Raw genomic sequence first — 17,052 nt, forward strand, 5'->3', positions numbered from 1 at the left:
TCTGGAATCGTTTCCCATTTAGAGCTAATGGGATCTGTGAGGTGCAAAAATGGGAGGAGTCAAGTACAGGGCTCCTAGGTATCTGTTGCCAGAGCACCTCGGTGGTGCTGTGGGTGGGGCGGGTTTGGGAAGGGATCAGGAACTGGGTTTTGGACATGAGTTACAGATACCCGGTAGGAATGCAGACACACCCAGTCGGTGGGGGAGTGCCGTGTGGAGGTAGAGACGTGGTATTGCCATGTTGGTGACAGTGAACAGGAGGTTGAGCTGCCCAAGGGAGTGAGTACATAGGAAGAGCACGCAGGCCGGTGCTCCAGCACTGGAGTAAGAAGAGACCCCAAGGGACACACAGGGTGAGGACAGGTAGGAGGAAGTGAATCTGGACCCATGACATCCCTCAGCCGTGGTTTCTTTCGGCTGTAACTGATAGTACTGGTGAGTCCTCCCAGGCTGCAGTGGTCCTCGTGATGCCCTTCACGTGACCATTTGTTGATCCTTGCTTTGAAGGCAGCTCAGGCATAAAATCTGGTTTTCTTTGAATCTAGTGTCATGTTGGTCACCTTTGTGGCACCTCAGCACTGTCCTTCGTGCTGCACCGTACATGACTAAATTGTACACTGGGCCACGAAACTGGCAGGACGAGAGGCCACAGCAGGCGTCATTCAAATAGGAAACTGGAAGAAAGCCTGAGCTGGATGGCTCGCTTCACACCGCTGCCCGGTGTGAGAACTGGACGGTGCTCGCTGTACGAGAATGCATTTTCATATATATGTGGGTCATTTTTAATATGAAAACAGTTCACAGAAGAACAGGGCGATCATAAATTGTACTTCAGGAGGTGAGGGACATCAAATGAGAAATCTGAAAGTTGAACATCACTTTAAAAGTTGCCTAGAATATTCTTTCTGGGTAATAATAGCTCAAAGTGGGAGGAAATACTATACTTTTTGGATGCTCAAGTTCAAAGGGTTTCCTAACGGAAGTAGGTATGAAAGCATTTTGTTACAGGCTTGCCCTTGGCCCTGCTGTAGTTGAACTTGCTCCAGTTGGAAACGGGAAGGGGTGTGGTTGCCCGGCAGTGTACTCACTGAAGTCAGAACTTAGCTGGCCTGTGTGGTCATGATGTTCCAAAACTGGGCCAGTTTCCCGGGTTCAGGAACTTAATTTTGTCCTCGTCCCTAGAGCTGATGCAATTTCAGGGAGTAGCGTCATTAACCAGGCTTCCAAGAGATGTTGGTGTTTAAATGGTGCATTTGTCTGTAGTGAGAAGTACACCTCCCAAGTGGAGCAGTACTCGAATTGGGTGGTGACGTCTTCTTTCTGCACCGGAAAGTCGCACAGGAAAGTCACAGTAAGCCAGTTTTACAATTGGAAGGTGGTCTTTGCACCAGAATGTGGAATCGGAATGAGAAATGAATTGGATGGTCTTAGTTGGTAGTGGACAGTGTAGGGTGTACTGAAGGGGTTGGAATTCTTGGCTTCTCTGCGTGGGGCTCATGGTCCTCGCTTCATATTAGCCCATATCCTTGGAACAGGACAGTTACAGTGGTTGGGATGTCAGTGTTTTGGGGATTGTCGGGCACCCGCTTAGGACTGCTGGGTAGGGTGTGTTCTGATTCAGGGGCAGCTGTGCTCCTGACTGTGGCTACTGCCACACTACGTTCCACTTAAGAGACAAACTTGCTATTTCAGCCACACTTTGACCTTGTTAATTGTTCTCGACCTGGTAAAGCCTGTCCCTCCTTTTCTGAATTGCAAAATACATATAAAATGTGCATTTTAAATGTGTTTTTAAGTGTATAGTTCAGTGGCATTAAGTACATGTCATGGTTGTGCAACTGGCAAAGTCTCATTTTTTTTTTTTTTTTCATTTTTCTTTATTTTTAAGTGTGTTTTTCCAGGACCCATCAGCTCCAAGTCAAGTAGTTTCAATCTAGTTGTAGAGGGCACAGCTCACAGTGCCCCATGTGGGGATTGAACCCGCAATCTTGTTAAGAGCACCACTCTAACCAACTAAACTAACTGGCCGCCTCCCCCCCCCCCCCCCCCCCCAGGTCCAGGAAGTGAGAGGGCAAACATGAATGCATTTGGTCTGTTGTGGGCACCAAATTTCAGGCCAGTGGCTCCAGTTCTGGGTGCACACTGCAGCACGGCAATGATAAATCTATCTAATTTCTTTGTTGGGTCTGTCACAGAGAATAAGGGTAATGCTGGCTCTCCCAAGGATACTGTAAGAATCGAGTTCCACAGTGTCCGTGGGACACTGAACACCAAAGCACAGCACCTGGCAAAGAGACTTCAGAACCATTAATTGTTAGACATTTTTCAATATGGGAGAGAGGGTGGGGCACAAGTTCTAAGGGAAACTCCTTTTTATCTCTGGCACGTTTAAGACAGAGCCTTATGGGTAAACACAGTCCTCCTTTTCCACAGGTAAAAAAGAGAATCTTTTCCTTTGGTGTATTTTTTTAAATCTATTGTTTAAAAAGTAAAGCTGTGCATTCAGTAAATTTTGGAAAATACCAAAAAGCATAAAGGAATGTAAAATATTAACAGATCACTGTTTATAATCTGGTGTATCTCCTTTTAGTCTTTTTCATGAGTGCACACACATTTTTCTTAGGAAATTGGACGCATGTATATTTCTTCCTTTGTCACATAATACATAGTTAACTATCCTTTGAAATAATGGTGCTTATGGTTCCTAGTATTCCACCCATGTTATACTTTAACTAAACATTCTCCCATTATGGTTTGTCATAAAGAATGCTACTTTTATGTTTTTCTTTAAATGTATGCTTATGAGATAGTCCTAGGAGTAGTGTTACTTCATAAAATACATGAATATTCTCAGACGAAAAGACGTTTGTCAAAACCCTTTTCCAGAGTTTGTCACTTTTAAGCCCCACAAGTTGTGTTTATGTTTCCATTTCATCATGAACCTCAGTTCACCTGCTTTTTTCATTGCCACTTGTATTTCGTTAGAGTATTGCGGGGTTAGGGCTCTGTCTGTGCTTGAAGGTATTGTCTTATTCACCTGCAAAGGCTTTTCATTCGGTTGGTGCAAAAATAATTGCGGTTTAAAAGGTTAAAAATAATTGCAAAACCACAACTACTTTTGCACCAACCTAATATATACTGTTTCTCCGAAAATAAGACTGAGTCTTATATTAATTTTTGCTCCAAAAGGCGCATTAGGGCTTATGTTCAGGGGATGTCTTCCTGAAAAATCATGCCGGGGCTTATTTTCCAGTTAGGTTCTTATTTTCAGGGAAACACGGTATTAAAGTTATTCATTCCTTGCCAAATGTGCTGCAAATATTTTCCCCAATTTGTCTTCTCATTTTTTTTCACGATACTATTTTCCTTTATAGTTTTCTTATTTTTAAGCTTAAAACACTTGCCCCTAGGAAGATATTTCTTGTATGTTGTTCTAGTTTTATGTCTTTATCATTTTTTTTAAACATTTACCTCTCTAGTAACTGGTTGTGATTTATCACTGCATTGATTGTGAAATAAAGTGGGTTGCAACCGCCATTTTTCAAAGTAGAAAAGGTAATTAATATGGAAAATATCAGTGCATTGCCTGTAGTTAAGGATGATTGTTTTAGAGGAGGATGTATATTCTAGGTTACATGGTGTAAGCTTGTTTCTGTGGGTAAGACATTGAAAGCTGCTGCTCTAATGCGTGTGGATTTTTTTTCAGTGTATCAGTGAGATGAAACCCTAACTTAGGGTACCCCCCCCATATAGTTTTTAGTTTTGTCCACACTGTTGAATACTGTTTGCTATGCACTGAATTTGTGTGACATCCCCCCCAAATTCATATGTCAAAACCCTAGGTGATGGTATTTGGAGGTGGGGCTTTGGGAGGTAATTAAGTCCGAGAGTGGAGCCCTCGCGGTGGGATTAGTGCTGCGATAAGAAGGGATGCGAGAGCTTGGTGCCTCTCTCTGCTCTCTGCAGTGTGAGGGTGCAAGGAGAAGACGGCCATCTGCAAACCAGGAAGCCGGTTCTCTCCAGGGACCAGGTCTACCAGCACCTTGATCTTGGACTTGTCCGTCTTCAGAACTGTGAAGAATAAATGTTTGTTGTCTAAGCCACCCCGTCAGGTGATTGGTTAGAGCAGCCCGAAAGGACAAAGGCGCTCCACCCCGTAGACGTGGGTGCGTGGATGCTTTGTTAACATGGTGGGCCTCTTCCAGTGCTCTCCAGTCTAGTCTATTGGTCTCTTCTTGTGCCAGTGCAACATTAGTTTGAGCTATTGTAGCTTTCTAATTCGTTTTTACTGTTGGTATCTTTATATCTTTTGGACAGATTTTCCTAAATACTTTTTGTTTTTTTAGTCCTAATGTTAAGTAAAGATTCCTTGGTTGTAAGAAACAAAAACAGTAGAAACAGTGTAAGTAAAACAAATATATTACAATTTTGAAGAACCTCAGTACACAGGAAAGGAGCTGGGCCTCAGGAAGGGACTGCAGGCAGGAGGGGTGAAGAACTCTTAGGGCTTTCGTGTGGTCCCCTATCTGCTGTCTTCTGCTGCCTCACAATTCTCTCTGCCTGTGTTTTGGCTGCCTCATACTTCCAGAATCCAGTCACTCGCTAATTCGAAGAAAGCGGGTATCCTCTGCCTCTCCAGATCCACTCTCCACCTTTCTCCGTTTGCTCTGTGCCCTAGGATGTTGAGTTTTACAAACTCAGCCCAGCTCCCTTGCCTGGCTTCTGGTTGGGATCAGACGATGGGGGCGGATGGTGGTGGTGGTGGTGGTGGTGTGGTCCTGGCGAGAGACTAGAGGGTGGGAGGTGAGGTCAGAGTATTTATTGCCCCGGTGAGCTGTTTGCTGCTTTGGCAGGAGCTGTGCGTTTCTCCGCCTGTTCCTTAACTCTAGCTGGAGTCCAGTAAAAATCCTACCCGCCTGCCCCTCCCCCGCCGTCCCACCCTACTTTTCTCTTTTGTGGCTCCAGTTTAAAATTTGCTTTCTATTCCTGCCTGCCCCAGAACGCCTTCCCCTCCCCTCCCCTGCTGGTTTCCTGAGCTCTACCCGTACCTAGTCTATGAAAGTCTCCTCAGATGCCCTGTCTGAGTGTGTACTTTTCCTGCTGGGAGCCTGGCCCAATCCAAACTGCCCATTCCTGGAAGAGACTATGGCTGTGTCTTGATTCAGGGTCCACCATGTCTGACCACCCATCGCCCAGAGCAGTATCACACCACACTGGTGACTTCTGAGACCCAACCCTGTGAACAGGTCTGTCACGTTCATTGTGAACTGAGCTAGTGTCTGTCTCACAGATAGCTTAAGCGTTTGAGAAATGCATTTTTAAACTGTGGTAAGATATACATCATATCAAATTTACCATTTAACCATTTTTGAAGTTTTCGGTTCAGTGGCATTAAGTGTATTCACATTGTTCTGCAACCATCACCACCATCTCCAGAACTTTTTCATCCTGTCAAATTGAAACTCTATACTAACTCCCCATATTCCCTTCCCCTAGCCCCTGGCAACCAGTATTCTGCTTTCTGTCTATGAATTTGATAACTCTAGGTACCTCATTAAAAAATAAATTTTAACTAGATAAGTAAATACAGAAATGCATTCTTGTAAAACAGGATGAAAACATTACATATAAGTCTAAGCTAATTGCGCACTGCCTCTGATCCCCTTCCCTCCCCACTTGCAACTCTTATACGCAGTTCTTTTAGAGTTTAGATTTCTCCCAATCTTTTCCTGTGCATTTCATACAGACAGATGTGCGCTTAGAAATTAAGTAGTTTCTTTTTTCTCACATATGGTGAGAAATGGTGTCATACTGTATGTAGAATCCTATAACTTGAGTAACTTGCTTTTTGTTACCCACTATATCTTGAAGGACTTTCCAAGTTAGTAATACAGAACTACCTCGTTCTTTTAAGCTGCATCAGGGTCAACTGGGGGGCTGGTTAAGGCACAGATTGCTGGACCCCGCCCGGACTGACTTGGAAACTTCAGGAAAACCCACAAGTTAAAAATAAATTCAATTTTGATTGGGCTTGAGATAACCAATAGATTAAGAGAATTGATTTCCTCATGGACTATTAGAACATTAAAACTTGCTTTTCCCACTTGATAGGAATATACTCTGATGGTGATTTTTGTTTTTTAATTGAGAAATGGTGGCTGTTGCTTCTGCCTCTTTAGGCTGGGGCAGTTACATTGGAAATGGTGATGTATTAGGTGCAAAGGTAATTTTGGTGGTGCAAACGTAATTGCAGTTTAAAAAGTTAAAATAATTGTAAAAACCGCAACTACGTTTGCACCAACCTAATACAACGTCGTTGGTCCTTGAAGAGTGTGTGGCTGAACGAAACATCCGCACATATGCAAAGACACATAGTATTTAGCAAGCTCCTACCTTATGAATGAATGGTTTTGTGTTAGTTTAGGACTCCAGTTCAGTAGGGTGGGGAAAGACAGGGGGTCTTACATAGATGAGAATCTCTTCAATGGGAAGGAATGTTTTTCCTCTCTTTTCTCACAGGTGGGTGCTCAGTGCTTTGCATGCAGTTGATTGCATTTGATACACAGCAGTGACCCTGGGATTGGGACTGTGCCACTTACATAGGGTTGGGGATGAGTAGGGAGATACAGTTAAACAAGTAATTAGAATCCCAGGTAGAATGAAGTCAATGTCATTTACTTTCACCAGTGAAGTGCTGGGGAAGCCACAAGAAAGGAGAGATGGATCAGTTCCCAGCCTGGGATCAGAAGATTGGAGGGTTGAGTCCATTGGCCTCGGCCTGAGGGAGGGCCTTCTAGGAAGCAAGAATGATTCACGTGAGCGGCAGATGGATGCTTAATAGGTGCGTTCTAAAAACTCGAACCTCGAACTCCTTAGAACCGAGATCCTTGAATTAGTTAAGTGTGAGAGACTCGTTTTGAGAGACCAAAGTGAGTTCTGATGACTTGAAAAAGCCTATGGCAAGTTTTTCTCGGGTGTCCGCCATGGTCCTTCCTCCCTCACTAGACATTCCGTGTGGGGAGTTCAGAGTGTACATGTCTGTCTGTGTTGCTTATAACTTTTGCTTGATGATGTTGAATTTAGTGGGTGCACTTAGAAGCAGGATGCTGTCATTACATTTTCTCTCATTCTCGTCAGGACTATAAAAAAATAGCCACTAGGTGCCAGCCTTGCTTTGTGTAAATTTCTTCTTATCGCAGACCAGGCGTCTTGAGGAAAAGCTGTGACCTCTTTCTGTAGAAACTCCCACAGCAGATGGGGGTGTGTTTTCTGTACCCTGCCTTCTGCGGTGACCCAAAGAAACTCCAAGGTGCTCCCAGCTCTCTTTTTTTTCTGGTGTCCAGGGCCGGAAGCACAGCCTGACCATCTCTAGCCCAACAGCATGAAGCACATCCCGATTTGGGGGAGACTGAGTCTCCAGGCAGAGTGTTCATACCCAGAGATGCCTTGATTTGGGCAGTGCCCACGGAGGAGGCAGCTGGTCTACCTACACCCTCCCTGGACCTGCCACGCCACCCCCACTGTCCTACAAACGCCAGCCTGGCAGAATGCCTAACTGACAGGAAAGGCAGCAGCAGCTCTGAGTCTGTAGGGTCGCTGAGCCTAGGAAGCTTGAATTGATAGTTCCCTTTCTGCATTTCCTTCAAAAGTGAAGTAATAACAATAAAACTAAAATCAGAGAAAAATCACACATACGGTACCCCAACTACATCAATTTTCCCTGTAGACTTTGTCCATGAAAAACATGATTTTACATTGTTATGACTATGGCAGGGTAGAACTTTTTTTCACTTCTTTTCCCAACTTACGAAAATTTCAGGTATACAGAAAAGTTAAAAGAATAGGATAATTATCTGTAGGCACACAACGTAAGTTAAACCACTTTGCTTCATCTACATTTGTGTGCATGTTTATTTTTGCTGATCTTTTAGGAAGCAAATTGGCGATGTTATGGCATTTTACCCCTAAGTCAGTGTGAAGTTCCCCCAAATTATGACCTCCAACATAATCCCAATACCAATATTACACCCAAAATCAAAGAGTAGTTCCCTAATATCATCTAATGTCCAGGTAATACTCAATTTTCCCAAATTGTCCCCCAAATATTTTTTATAGCTGGCTTTTTTCAAACCAGGATTCAGTCAAGTTTCACTCATCGGATTTGCTTGTTAAGTCTTCTTTAGTTACTTTTGTCCTAAAACAGTCTCTTCCCCTTTCCTCCCCTATTTTTTCGATGACACTGACACACTGAAGAGGCCAGGTCAGTTGTGCTACAGAATGAGCCCATGCTATACTTGCTTGTTTCCCTGTTGTGAGTTTACCTGATTCTTCCATTGCCTGTATTTTCTCTAATCTGGATGTCGTATCTCAGTAACATCCAATAGAACCTTCTGTGATGATGGAAATGCTCTCTGCGAAGCCCAGGATAGTAGCCACCAGCCACACGAGGTCACTGAGCAGCACAGATCTTGAGGCTTGATTAGACTGAGGTTTAATTGTTTTAACAAGGCATCAAAGGTCACGAAGTATACTTCCTATTGCAACACTTCGGGAAGGGAGATGACACATCGTCCTACTATTAGTGAGGCTAGTGAAAAAAACCAAAACCTTTTATTGAGGTATAATTTACAATCAATAAAAACATACATTTTAAGTGTACAGGTCAGTGGGTTACAACAAATGTTTACACCTGTGTAACCATGACACAGTCCAGATACAGGAAATTTCCATCACCCCGAAAGCTTCTCATGTGCATCTTTGCAGTTAAACCCAAATATCCCCCCCTCCCCACAAGCCTGTGGCAACAAGTGATATACTTTCTGTCTCTATGGAATAGATTTTGCCTTTCCAAGAGCTTCATATAAATAAAATCATATAAATGTATTCTTTTGATTCTGAGTTTCCAGTGAAGAATACTTAATATGATGTTTTTGAGATTCGTTGATGTTGTTGCATGTATCTGTAGTTTGTTCTTTTTATTGCCAAGTGGTATTCCATTGTATGGCTATGCCACAATTTGTTTATCCCCTCTGTTGATGGAGATTTGGGTTGTTTGCAGTGTAGCATTAAAAGCCAAACCTTCCTTCCAAATATTGCTTTAGCTACATTCAACACATTTTATAGGCTGTTTTCATTTTCATTCAGTACAAAACATTCTCTAATGTCTCTTTTGTGAGTTCTCCTTTGATTCATGGATTATTTAGAAGCATGATTTTTAATTTCCAAATATTTGGGAATTTTCCAAAGATCTTTCTGTTATCAATTTCTAATTTAATTTTGTTGTGGTAAGAGAACATTCTCTGTATGACTTAAACCTTTGTGTTTTTTAAGACTTATTTTAGGGCCTAGTATATGATTTATCTTGGGGAATGTTTCTTATGCCCTTGAAGAGAACATGTATTTGCTATTGTTGGGTGGAGGGTTCTATAAATATCAGATCAAATTGTCCAATAGTGGTGTTCAGATTTTCTATTTTTTGAGTCTACTTACCCTATCCATTATTGAACGAGGTCTGTTGAAGTATTCAGCTATAAGTATGGATTTGTCTGTTTTTCCTTCATTTCTGCTATTTTTTCCCTCATGTATATCAGCTTTCTTACTGGGTACATACACAATTAAGATTATTATCTTCTTGATGCATTGATCGCTATCACTGTGAAACGTCCCTCTTTATATCTGGTAATACCTCTTGTCCTAATGTCTACTTCATCTGATATTAATGTAGCCACTCCAGTTTTCTTATGCTTTTTGTTTGCATGATATACCTTTCCCCACAAACTTTGACTTTTAACCTATCTGGGTTTTAAATTTTAAAGTGTACTTCTTGTAAGCAGCATAGAACTGGGTCTTGCTTTTACCCAGTCTGACTCGCTTCCTTTTAGTTGGAATGTTTATACTATTTACATTTAATGTAGTTATCAGTATGATTGGGATTAAGTGTATCATTTTGCTATTTGTTTTTTATTTGCTCATCTGTTCTTTATTCCCTCTCTCTACCTCTTTTTGGTTGAATATTTATTTTTATTTTTTATTGGGGAACAGTGCGTTTCTCCAGGACCCATCAGCTCCAAGTCATTGTCCTTCAATCTAGTTGTGGAGGGCACAGCTCAGCTCCCAGTCCAATCGCCGTTTTCAATCTTTAGTGGCAGGGGGTGCAGCCCACCATCCCATGGAGGGAATTGAGAACCGGCAACCTTGTTGTTGAGAGCTCACGCTCTAACCAGCTGAGCCATCCGGCGGCCCCTCTGGCAGCTCAGCGGCAGCTCGTTGTCTTCAATGTAGTTGTGGAGGGCGCAGCCCAGTGGCCCATGTGGGAATTGAACCTACAACTCCGTTGTTCAGAGCTCGTGCTCTTGGTTGAATATTGTTAAAATTCCACTTTATCTCACTATTGGCTTATTTATTTTGTTGTTTTAGTGACTTGGCTCTAGGGTTTTCCATATGCACCACAATACACATGGCCTTACTGAGTTCCCTAGTGAATGCCCTGAGGTGTCAACAAGGAGTCTCCTTTCTTGCTAGTTGGAACTTAAATGCTGTGTAACCTCTGGGAACTGTTCCGCTCACTGTTTCTTGGTAGCTCTTCAACCTCCTGGAATTTCATTCTACACACGAGCATCTTGGTATTTGGTAAAGATTCAAGGGCACTTCTAGGCAGAGGCTTATTTTGAAGCTGTTTTTCTCCCTACCTCTTTCCTTCATCAAAATTATGTCCTGCAATATCCAGCTGCCTCAATTCTGTGTCCTCTGGATTGGGGAATCCTCTTTCTTGCTCTGTGGCCTGGGATGTACCTCCAAGTAGAAAGCTAGGACTCCTATGGGCCTCTTTTCACCTGTTGCTTTTCTCTCAGGAATCACAGTGCTGTCTGTTGTCCAATGTCTGAAAATAATTGTTTCCTATATTTTGTCCCGTTTCCTAATTGTGTGTTGTGGGAGGGTAAACTTGGTCTATGTTATTTCATCGTGTCAGAAGGAGAAGTCTCATTTAACTTTTGACTATTGATCCTTTTTATGTGGCTACATAGTCTTTATTAGAGTAATTTAAAGATGCATATCAGTAATCTATGTTCACAGTAGAAAACCTTCAAATACCAATTGGAGTAAAGTCACCCATAATCCCCCCATCTGGAAGTAAGCAGAAATAATGTCGTAGCATATATTTTTCCAGACTTTTCTATGTACATATGTATCTATAAATACAAAAATAAAACCATACAATCCCACCACAACGATGGTTTATAATAGCCGCCTACTCGCAAAGAACATAGGACACATGGCATCCATTTTCCCTCCGCATCACGATGGCTTGTGAGTGTCACAGGAGAGTCTGCTGCATTTCAGAGACATTTGCAAGATCTTGCGCTTGGGAAATCCCACGTGTAAGAGAAAACAATGTTTTAAACAGTCTGCAAGTCTACAAATATAAAAGTTTGCAGGAGGAAAAGTCTGTTTAACAGAAGAGAGAGACAAACAATAGCTATGACCTGGCATGGGCAGGCCCCCGCAGGTTGTCATGAAATGCATTGAGTAGACAAACACAGAACACTTTTATCGATTGTCAGATTTCAAGAAATTTGTCCAAGTCTGGACTTTTCATTAATTTGGATCTTTTAAAGTTAAAAAGAAACAAATAAGTCACTCTGCTAAAAAATACACACACACACACACACACACACACACACATTAAAGCTCTGGCTCTTATCATGAAATGCTTTACACGGGCTCTATCAGAAGCAAACTGTATTTCCTATAAAGAAACTGAGTAAGGCAAAAGCTTTGGAGTTAGAGTTGTGAGGACCCAGACTGGCACTTACTCTGTGACCTTTGGCAAGCCACTTACCTACCTTCTTAGAGTGTCAATTTCCTCATCCACAAAATGCAGATAAGTGACTCAGAGGGTGGCTGTGAAGATGAAATAAAGTTTGTAATGTGTTCAGTGCCCAGCACCACACAGGTGTTCAGTGAAAAACCCCAGCGATGTTACTACCAAACTAGCTTAAAACCATAGAGTCAGCAAAGCATCAAATACAAAATCACTTCTTCGAACCCTATGCACATTTATTCCCTCTGTCTTCATCTGTTTCTCAGCTCGGGACTCTCTTTGTAACAGTTAAATGGTTGTTCCCCCCCCCCCCCCATAGCACTGCAAATTGTAGATGTGACCACCTTGGCTTCTCCGCTCAGAGATGTCCTCTGTCTCTCTCTCTCCATCCCTCACCCTTTTCCCCTTTCCTCGAGTCTGCCCTTTTCCTTAGAGTGTCTATTTGGTGGAGATGAAGGCATCTTGGTCTTTATGCCTTTGTCTTTCTCCTCCAACCCCCACCTACCCTAAGAAAAGCGGGCATGCTGGATGTGCTTCTGGGAGAAGCACTCCCCTGTGTGACCTACAGGGGCCTTAGAGAGCCGTTGCTTCTGCTGTGGTCATGGTGAGTATTTCACAGCCCCGAAGCAGGCTCACCCTGCCTCTGAGGTAGAAGAGGCCATCTCCCGGCAGCCCTGTGAGTTCCGGGAAGATCAGCATGAGAGGAATACAAGATGCTTGCTCTTTGATCTCACCAGAAGAATGTGCCGTCACTGTCTGTAGCAAGAATGACAAATGATGAGGCATCAGGATACTGTGTGCTCGGAGAGGTTTCAGAAGGATTCCGGCTAGGCTTCAGGAGCTTTGCAAGGTTTGCAGTGCAGGCCACCCCCAGGGTTGAGATTTGCCATGTGATCTTCCGTCTGGTTTTAGCCCCACTGAAAGGTGTGAATACTGGGTCTGTGACTGCTTGGAAGGTTGTGGGACAGAGCAGTGGGTGCTACAGAGGACTCGGGCAGGGTATCTGGGGCTAGAGTGGGCACCTTTCCCAAGTGCAGAAGTTAGAAGCTGCAGCCTTTCTGTGGCCAGCGAGGCAGAACATGCTCACAAAGGATTCCAGAAGATTCGAGTCCTTAGGGGACTTGTGTTATTAATGCTAAGGGATTCTTTTTGGACCTATGACCTCTGGGTATACAAAACAAACAAACAAACAAAGATGAAAACATAAAACACCAAAAGTTTTGGAACCTGATAAACCTCTGTTCAAATCCAGACTCTTGGGCTCCCTGACTATGAGGTCTTTGACACACGGCTTTTCCTGTAGGTTCCTTATCTTTCTTGCAGAACTAGAGATAAGCCATTGTAAGTAACAATGTATTATAATACACTCTGGCCCATGTAGGTGATTAATGAATGTTAATTTCCTCTCTTTTTCTTTCCCCTAAATTTGGATTACCTTTGACACAATTCTTATAACAATCCTAGAACATAAGCAGGGAAAATATTTTACTTCCTTTTTGAGAGATAAGAAAATGGGGTATAGAGACATTTCATGACTTGCGTGAGGTCACAGAGACAGAGCTGGGACTGGATCCCAGAAGTCCTGGTGGTACAGAAGAACTGCTATGGAACTGGACAAGCTGGGATGTAATCCTGGCCCACAACTGCTGGCTGAGTGACCTCTCTGGGCCTCAGTTTCCTCATCCAAAGAATAGGGATGATAAGCATCTACTCCATCAGCAGACCTGAGCTTGCTGTCAGTCTCCATCTCCCATGTATGTCTCTAGGACTGTGGCTCAGGGAGAGCTCCCTTTTTATATTCAACTGGAGACTGACAGGCAACAAAAAATGATTTATATCCATGGTAACTGTCACCCAGGAAACAGTGAGAAATGAATCTTGTCTTTCCATCAACACGGAAGAGAACCAGTGCCCAGCAACCATCAGGCCTGGTTCTCCTTCCGGCTGGCCCTGGCTTGTGTCTTGAGAGATGTGTGTGTCTCCTCCTTTTCCCCTCTGCCTCCCAGGGAGCCCTGGCTGACTGCTGGACACTGGGGACCAGCAGGCCTGGAGACTGCAGAACTGGACCTAGGACTTCTCACTTTTGAAGACTCTGAAGCCCCTCTCCTCAGGTACCATGTGGGAGGCTTGGGGAAGTGTTTGTCAGTCATATTCCACAGGGGATTTGAAATTGCTCAAAAAAGCTTGCATTTGGTGGTAAATTATAGTTTCTTGAGAAAAAATTGGTGGTGGTTGAGGAGGAGATGCTTGATCGACTTTCTGATGGTGGGAACATGCATTTTTCTCTCTCTTCTCACCCCTGAGGCTGTTTTTATGTCTTCTCAAGGTACTTTTTTCTCTGAGGGATTTTTCTTCCTCTTCTGCTTCTTATGACTTTTTTTGGAGGGAAGTAATGATATTTTGGTACCAGCTGGAGGAGATACACACTCTGCCTCATCTGGGCACCTTTCTTGAGATCTGATTTGTCTTGATGGTCCCAAGAGGTAAAATATGATTTGAATTGAAATATAAATTTATTCTTTGGTTGGGTTCAAGTTCTGAGCTAGTTGCCTTGGAAACTCTGAGACAGATCAGAGCATTGTTTTGCAGCATGTGCTCCTTAAAACTCTGGTCTTAAGAAATATTTCATGAACAAAGGGGTCTATAGTCATATAGATATGAAAATTGCTTCATGCTTTGCCCCATTGGTGCATTACAATACATAGAACATATTAAAGGCCCTGAGACATAGTACAGTTAAGAAACTAGTTCAGCATTGTTTAAAGTCATGTTTATCAAACTTTCTGCACCAGATATATATATATATATATATATATATATATTTGCATTTACATTTTCCCACAAAACACAACTAAGGAATGGCTGGACTGGAGATTCCCACCAGTCTTGGGTTAGGTCTGGCCAATAGTATAATTCCAGAATGTAGTTGGAATGGAACATAGAATCCACCTGAAATGCAGGGGACTGTATCTTCCCATTTCTTCCATATTCCAGAATCACTGAGCTATAAATGTTCTTGTGGGGTTGGGGAATGTGAGGCTGGATGGGGGTAGCCTGGATCCCTATTAAACATCCTGGAAGGTTGCTGTCTGTCTTCTCAAACATCCTTAAGGATAGAGAGTTCATTGCCTCTGGGGGAAGCCATTTGTTAGTGTGTTAGGAAGTTCATCCTGCTGTACACCCATTAATTAGTGTCCTGGCCTCTGGAGCTGAGTGTTCAAATCCAGTCCATTATGGTTTGTTATCCCTTCAATGGCTCAATGGAGCCCTCATGTTCCCCTCTGAATATTTTTTCTCTAGGTCTTCACAGTTGCTTACATGGTGTGGTCTAGAGCTCTTCACCATGACATTCTCTTTCCTCTGGTTGGACTGTGATTTGCTGATGTCCTTCCCAAAGTATGGTGAGGAGAAGCAGATCTGAGAAGACTGAGTACTTCCCTTCAAAGCCCAGAGCAATGCCTGCCCCAGTCTCTGGTCTAAAAGGGTCAAGTCTGTCCTCACTTGCTTGCCTTTTTCCTAGGGTAGCCACTCTTATGTGTTAGAGAAAGGTTCTTTGATTTACCTGTCTGTGCAACACATGGGTTGCATTAGGTATAGCCCTAGTAAGGAAGATTTGTCAATGCTTTTCATTTTAGTCATTACATTCTTCTCATTACATTGACTGGATAGGAAGTCTCAATAAGCAAGTTGCCTTGTCAGTTAAGACGTTATCATATTCAAGTAATAGAAAAACCTCAAAATGTCTTAAACAATCAAGAATCTTTATAAATACACTAGCTGGCATTCAGCAGTGGAGCTTGATTAACTCAAAATGCCTCAAGTATGCTTCTTCACTCTGTCCCTTCATGATGTCCAATTGTGTGAACTGTACCTGGGGATTCCCAAGCCTTTGGGACACTTCCATCCTACGTGCCTGTCCTGTGCCAGGGAGGAAAAGAATAGTCTATCACATTTTTACCCATATTTTTATTTTCCGAGTACTTTCTTCATTGTTGATGTTTCAAGTTTCTTTTATTATTTTCTATTTGAACTACGCTTAGCTATTATTTTAGGCTAGATGTGATGGCAACAGGTTTTCTTAGTTTCCTTCATCAAAAGATGTCTTGATTTCATCTTCATTACTGAAGGATATTTTTGTTGGGTATAGAATTCAGGGTTGACAGGTTATTTTTTTTTCTTTCAAGATTTTTTTTTTCTTTCTCTTTAGTTTTCTGAATTTCATTATGTCTTACTGTGAATTTATTTGGGTTATTCCACTTCAGATTTGCTCAGCTTCTTAAATCTATAGATCAATGTTTTTCACTAAATCTGGGAAGTTTTCAGCCATTATTTCTTTGAATAATTTTTTAGCCCCACACTCTCCTCTCTGCTTCAATAATACCAGTGTTGGTTATAGTTCCACAGGCCCAGGAGGCTCTGCTAATTTTTTTTAATTGTCTCTTTGTTATTCATATTGGGTAATTTCTATTGTTCTAGCTTCGTGTTTACTGTTCTTTCCTGTGTCATAGTCATAGTCACATTGAGTTGTTTATTTCAGTTGTATTTTTCAGTTCTAAAATTTATATTGGTTCTTCTTTATATCTTCTATTTCTTTGCTGAGACTTTGATTTTTTTAAATGTGTTTCAAGCATGTTAATAATTACTCATCAAACCATTTTATAATGGCTGCTTTGAAGATCTTTGTTAGATAATCCGAATAACTGTGTAACTTTGGTGTTGCATCATTGATTGTTTTTTTTTCTCATTTAAGATGAGATTTTCCTTGTTCTTGATATAATGAGTGATTTTCAGTTGTGCCCTGGACATTTGGGTGTTATGTTGTAAGACTCTAGATTCTATTTAATCTTGTTTGCAGGCAGTTACCCTGTTTAAGTGGATGTTCAGTTCCCCACCAGGCCCCGCTGATACCATCTCAGCAAAATCAGGGTGCCACCTCACACTGCCATGCCTTGCTTCATTGCTCATGGGTGAGAATGGAAGTTCCACTTCCCTCTGGATTCTGCTAGGTGGAGCTCTCTAGGGCTGTGAAAAATGCACCTTCCTTACTACAGGTAATGCAAGAACGCACAAGAATGTATCTGTTGGGGTCTGTCTCTGTCACTCACCTCCTGAGGGCAGACTACAGTCTCTCTGTATATGCAGCCTCTGGCACAGAGTATGGTACAGACAGCCCTTTGGAAATGCTTAATGCTCTACAGTCCAGCAGGGTCAAGGTGTGAGTGAGGGGAGCA

This window comes from Rhinolophus sinicus, linkage group LG05 (genome assembly GCF_036562045.2).
Source record: "Rhinolophus sinicus isolate RSC01 linkage group LG05, ASM3656204v1, whole genome shotgun sequence".
NCBI classification, from domain to species: domain Eukaryota; kingdom Metazoa; phylum Chordata; class Mammalia; order Chiroptera; family Rhinolophidae; genus Rhinolophus; species Rhinolophus sinicus.